The following is a 5,895-nucleotide window of genomic DNA, read 5'->3' on the forward strand; positions in this document are numbered from 1 at the left end:
ATGAGTACTCAAAGTTCAGACCATTCAGAGTGTTATATTGGTTCAGAGGAGGTAACAGAAAGATCAAAACAAACCTTGAACGTAAACGCAGACGGACAGCACTCCCCCACTATATAAATCTGAACTTTCACACCGAGAAAAAGTGAACTTCCATTGTGGTTTGGCCGACAAAATAGTTGATGAGGCGAACTCCTGTGAGAAAATAGACAAACTTCCCTGAAATCAGTTTCCAGCGGGGATGAAGCTTAAGGGCTACAGGAAGGCACCTGCTAGAAGCAGATCTAGAAGAAAATAACAACATATAACTAGGAGCTCACTTCAATTACTTATACTGTAATAATGCCATGTTTTGGGGTGGACTTCTGCCGCAGAAGGTGTACTCCCCGTTGGAGCGCACTTGATTGCCAGGGGAGCTGCAGGTGGACTTCCCAGCAACACACACTAGACTGCCGAGGGGTGCGGTCGCGTGCTGGACTCCTTCAAGAAGGAGGAGATGTGAACTTCATGAATTAGGAGAAATGAACTCCGCGGATTAGGAAAAATTAGCTCGTCATCTCTGCACCTTAATTCCTGTTGTGCACACTTGTGCTCGGATGCTTCACGCAATGAAGAGCATGACTTGCAGTCACAACAACCGCATGAGCCAGCCGCAAGAACTCCCAGCTCGTTGCAATGCTGCTTATGGGTACTGTGATGATAATTAAGTCATATAAAAAACAAACTTCACATATGTAAAAAGGTGCACTACGCCAATCAAGTAATCTGAACTTCAAAAAAGAAATTCCACAGATCTTATTAGCATTAAAATCACAAACTCAAGTGCAGGCTTGTGATGTTTGTACGTTTCAGCTACTTTTGAGATTAGTACTGCTCAACTAGTTGCAGAAAAAATGTCAAATTGTTTTACCTTTTTGCTCTGGTATTAATTTGTACAGACTGTTCTGGGCAAAATATAGGGAATGAGTATAAGAATGAGTATAACAACATAATTATAGGTAACAACATAATTATAGGGAACAGGAATGGAATCTTGAATGCATATGCAAAGTTTACTAGATAATTACCTTAAGTTTTAGCGTTGAAATCGCCATGGAGTATTACTGGATCATCCATCCCGCGGCCACAAACTTCACAAATATCTATCTAGCAGGAATATATAAAATGAAAATAGCAGTATTAATGGACTTATTGAACTTCCCCGTAAAAATGAGTTCTCTGAACATTAACTCTCTGAACTGCGCACTCTTTCTAAACTGCAGATTCTGCAGCGCTAGCAAGCTACTCACGTTGTGGTTCAGTTGTATCCATGTAGTAGTTCAGAATTAGTTTTCCATAGAATCAATCAGTGCAGGCTGCTCGACTTACCCAGACTGAGGTGGTGCCAACAGAAATATGCAAACTTAATGTGTGAACTAATAAAACTTCTCTGACCAAAATAAATGGATTTCCTTCGTAGGTTGAAGTGAACTCCACAGCAAATAAGATCAAACATCGAAGAGTGTTTAATTTAATCTCTCTTAGGCATAACAACAAATATGTAGAGGGCATATGATATAGGTGAGAATTCATTAGCGAGAGCGAACGAACCGGCAGAGGAGGAGCAGCTGTGGTGTAGCAGCAGCACCTGTGCTTTAGATGATAGGCTTGAACACAGAGCGTCGGCGCACCTCCCCGCCCAACAACACCGGCGGCCCCTCTCCGATCTCCCATCCACCACCGCATGATGCAACTCGAAATCTGCCGGTGCAGCTCACCGTGCAGCAGTTCAGAGGCAACGCACGAAGCCAGACTCTCTGCCCTGCAATGTTGACTTTTACATCAATGTTCGTTTTACATATTTGAAAATAACTGAAACCGAACTTCGTACATAAAAAATGTGAACTTCGGAAACCGAACTTTCTTCATAAAAAATGTACTGCTTTGCATCCTGTCGACGTCGACCAATACAGAAGAAGTGTACTGTATGTCATAGAGAATGTGAAGTTTCTAATTTTCATTTTACATGACTTTGAACTGAATTTCAGAAGAAATACTAAACAGAACTTCGGAAGAATACAAAACTGAACCTCGGGAATTTTGAAGCTTATAAGCTATACTCTGTTGAGCTTCTATTTTTTAAGCTAATAAGCTACTGTTGTTTAATAAGTGGACTTCCTTTTATAGTAAACTAAATTTATTTGTGCAGGTCCAATCAAATTCTTCCAACCAAAAGATGATTTATTTATTCAAAACAGGGGAACATTCTAGTAATTTAAAAACGAACTTTTCAGAGAGACAAAGGTGAACTTCAAAGCAATGTATCTTCTCTGTTTCGCTTTTGAACTAAAGCGTCAGTCAGAAAATGAACTCCAATAAAATATCAAGTGAACTCATAGTGGTGAACAATGTGAACTACCTTTCTTCCGTAGAAGGATCAACCTCTGTCTCTATATCAAATACATACAGAGGAAGAAAGGAACTGTCCCAAGAGGTGATTTAACTAACCAGTGAACTTCCATGGCATCCATCTGGAACTGCTCCTTTTTCATTTTTATGGGTGAGGTTATTGCCGGTCAGATTTGTGTCCCAAATAACAGAACTTTTGAACCAAACACTGCAAGTGTGATGTTTAAAAAAATTGTTAGTGAATGACCAGATGTTCATCAAGTGAACTTCAGATGTTCATCATCTAAACTTCACTATGTATCGATGTTTTCCACAATATATGTCTAACACCGTGTGATTCGGATATTGGAACAATATTGGAACAAGTTGTTCGCCCGTTTATACACACCTGCACTTCCAGCAAGGGGGTAGGACTCTAGCGTACGCAGGGGCAACGCGCGAGCTCTGAGCACGGTGGACTCCCGATGGGGGCACGGTGAACTTCCCGGATGAAATCACCTGAGTTAAAACAGGAAGAATTTGAGTGCTCATGCCCTGTGAAGGTGATTTTTTCGTACATAAGTCATAATAGATGAATTGGCACACACACATGACATCCTATAGTTTGTGAATACTGAATATCAGGACAGCTAGTAGAATTAAGATAGTTAAGCCATGCACACTACCAGATGACAAATTGCAGCGAGACAAACACAAGATGAACTTCTAGCATGAGATGAACTGGACTTCACTTTTTTAAAAGTTCAGAGCTTCTAAATTATCTTGATGCTTACTACGATTTTTTTTTTACAAACAACTACCACAAAGGCATAGTGCGCATGACCTGGTCCATGGGGCAGCAGATTTTTACCAACAACTACCACAAAGGCATAGTGCTAAGCATTTTTCAATCAAACAGTGACAGAGAAACATAGCAGGAGACAAAACAACCTAATACATGCTTCCAGATTGCAGAATAGAGAAGCACACTTACATGAAAACAAGATTGTTAATGTGTAACTTTGTGTATATTATGTTGAAGTAATATCGTATCTCTCTTTAGACAGAAAATAGTGATGGGTATGTGCTTTTTTGCATTGCGATCAGAAACAAATCAAATGAGTAGGTTCAACAAGCAGCAACATATATTATGCAAGTAAGGCAAGTACCATGCTACGAAGCATTAAAAAATTGGCAATTGATAGAGAGAACTGTGACAGGAGAGAGGAGCTAACTTCTTACCAGTAGCAGAACAAAAATGGAACCTCATCTACACACGAATCCAGTAGGAAAGAAGTGTCTTTTTTATTTTGATTTTACTTACACGGTAGCATACCTTCTTGGGCCTAACAAGTGCATAACTCTAACTTGATAGAAGTGTACTGCCAATGATGACTTTTTGACAACTTCTACAGAAAGTGGAGTCTACATGGAGCTATGAAACAAAATAAAAGGAGAATAGCTGGTTCACATGTAGTTGTGTTTTTGTAATTAACTGAACCGTGCTGTTGCTAGCTGTTCACCGTGTTCTTGCTAGTTGTGCATTCTGCCGCTGGCAGAAGCTGCTTCCCGCTCTACCGGAGAGGCAAGCTATGGGTGATAAATTTTACAGGAATTGTAGCTTTTTACAAGAATGTTTTTTCGTGGGAGAACAAACAATATATAGCTATGTAGTGAACTTTCTTTCTTCAGAGCGCAGCTATAATTACTTTTACAGTGTTTTTTGCACATAATTTTCTAGTGGTACTTCACGTACAGGCAGAAATACGAAAACTTGCCAGGCTTACAAAGTGAACTGTGGGAAGAAATATCTTTGAACTTTTCAACATAACAAATAGAACTCCCAAATCGCTGCAAGTACTACTCCAAAATTCAAAGGTGGCTGAACTTCTTGGCGCACACCGCAATTTTATCTCTTATCTATCAGCAGTACAGAACCCAAGATACAAAACAATATAAGTAGAAGTTCATGTCAGATCACATGCCCATCTACTCCCTATATCTAACTTAAATCCAAGCTCTTAACACTTTTTTTTTCCTCCGGTTGTGAACTGAGAAAGAAAGCTACCAACTAAAAGTGCTTCCAGCATCAACGCACTAATTGGAAAATTAAACCCCCACTCTAGTAAACTTTAAAAAAGTAAACTTCACGTGCTTGTGGAATTGAACTTCTTCCCATCAAACAAAATTAAATTTCAAAACCATAGTGCCGTATTCAGAAAACAACAACTTCCGGCACATGCAAAGTGAGCTTCCACAAAAAGTTAATGAACTTCTGACAAAATTGGATTTCACGTACTTTAAAGAAACACTTAACATGAGAAGATAGGAAGCCTTCATATATGATGGACTGATGTTAGTGACAGCACATACCTCAGCCTTTTTTGCACCAGGATGGTAAGCACTTTGTAGTCTTTTGAGGGATTCAACATGATGGACTGATTCGCCTGTAAACTAAAAAATTCAGAGGCATGATGCACACCATAGACTGATCCTCGGAAGAGCACAAGACTGAACTTCACAGTTTGCTTTTTGTGTGATTGATAGCTAGCGATTAACAAGACACCTGCAGAAATATGGAAATATTACTATGTTGAGGAGTTCACTTTTCTGCACGAAGTAGAGTACGCGAACTTCAAAATGAAATTTTGAACCCACACCGGCTACTATGGTAATAAAAGCATCACACCCGTTGCTATTCTAAAACAGATATACACACACGTTGCAACAATACCAGGAGATTGACGTCGGTGGACGCCCGCAGCGGCGATTTTGGAACTCCAACGCTGGCACCCAATGAACTCTTGCCGTAGCGCTTCTGAATTCCAGTGACGGTGTGATGGCGCCTGGCAAATTCTTTACCGGTAGCAGTTTAGCTCTGAACTAGGAGCGGTTCTGAAATGAAACATCATAAATTCAGAATTAGCAAGGGTTTAGCACAACTACAGGATCAATTCTTTTGTGCCACAAAAGATAGAGAAAAAAATACACAGGCATGATATGTTCACATAGACGAAGTGAGCTCACTTTTTAGACACAAAGAAAAGTGAGCTCCTATGATAAAAAAAATGTGAACCTTGCCAGCGTTGAAGTGAATTTTGTGACTTCAAAATGTGAACTCTGTTGACAGTAAAGAGAAAGAGCAGTCGGTAGTTCACTAATCCGACAGATATAGGGACTTTTAGCATAACACACATAGCCCATAGCAGATAGCACTGCATCAGCTCAGAGGAATGACACTGCGAGCAGCAGTTTACAAACCATCCATCAACAGATCAGCACCGCACTAGCAGCAATTCATTTAATAAAAGGAAAAAAAAATGCAGTTCACATCAGACGTACGAGGACAAGTAAGCAGACAAGCATCTGGATCGATTCCTTGGGTGAGCTAGCTAAAGCAAGCAGGCTAACAGGTAGATCTTAGCAGCTAACTAGCTGAGCCGGTTGGATACACGCGCGAGCCTTTGAGCAAAGAGGCGGGCTAGCGTGCTCGCAGCCGGTGAGTCAGTGACCAAGATTGGGCATGCCTGG

General features: G+C 40.4%; 1 long non-coding RNA gene across 7 annotated transcripts; it reads right to left on the bottom strand.

Moving 5' to 3' along the window:
* Positions 1-398: 398 nt before the first annotated feature.
* Positions 399-5,247, bottom strand: LOC124686983. 7 transcript variants are annotated; one of them, XR_006998041.1, is made up of 7 exons: positions 5,099-5,247; positions 4,738-4,930; positions 2,774-2,883; positions 2,485-2,593; positions 1,625-1,798; positions 563-1,143; positions 399-477 (listed from the first exon to the last, which is right to left on the bottom strand). It is a non-coding gene; the product is annotated as an uncharacterized LOC124686983 (long non-coding RNA). The 7 variants fall into 7 exon arrangements; XR_006998044.1 differs by having other exon boundaries at positions 401-936; positions 1,065-1,139; XR_006998043.1 differs by having other exon boundaries at positions 401-941; positions 1,065-1,139.
* Positions 5,248-5,895: the final 648 nt, after the last annotated feature.

Source organism: Lolium rigidum, chromosome 2, assembly GCF_022539505.1.
Source record: "Lolium rigidum isolate FL_2022 chromosome 2, APGP_CSIRO_Lrig_0.1, whole genome shotgun sequence".
NCBI classification, from domain to species: domain Eukaryota; kingdom Viridiplantae; phylum Streptophyta; class Magnoliopsida; order Poales; family Poaceae; genus Lolium; species Lolium rigidum.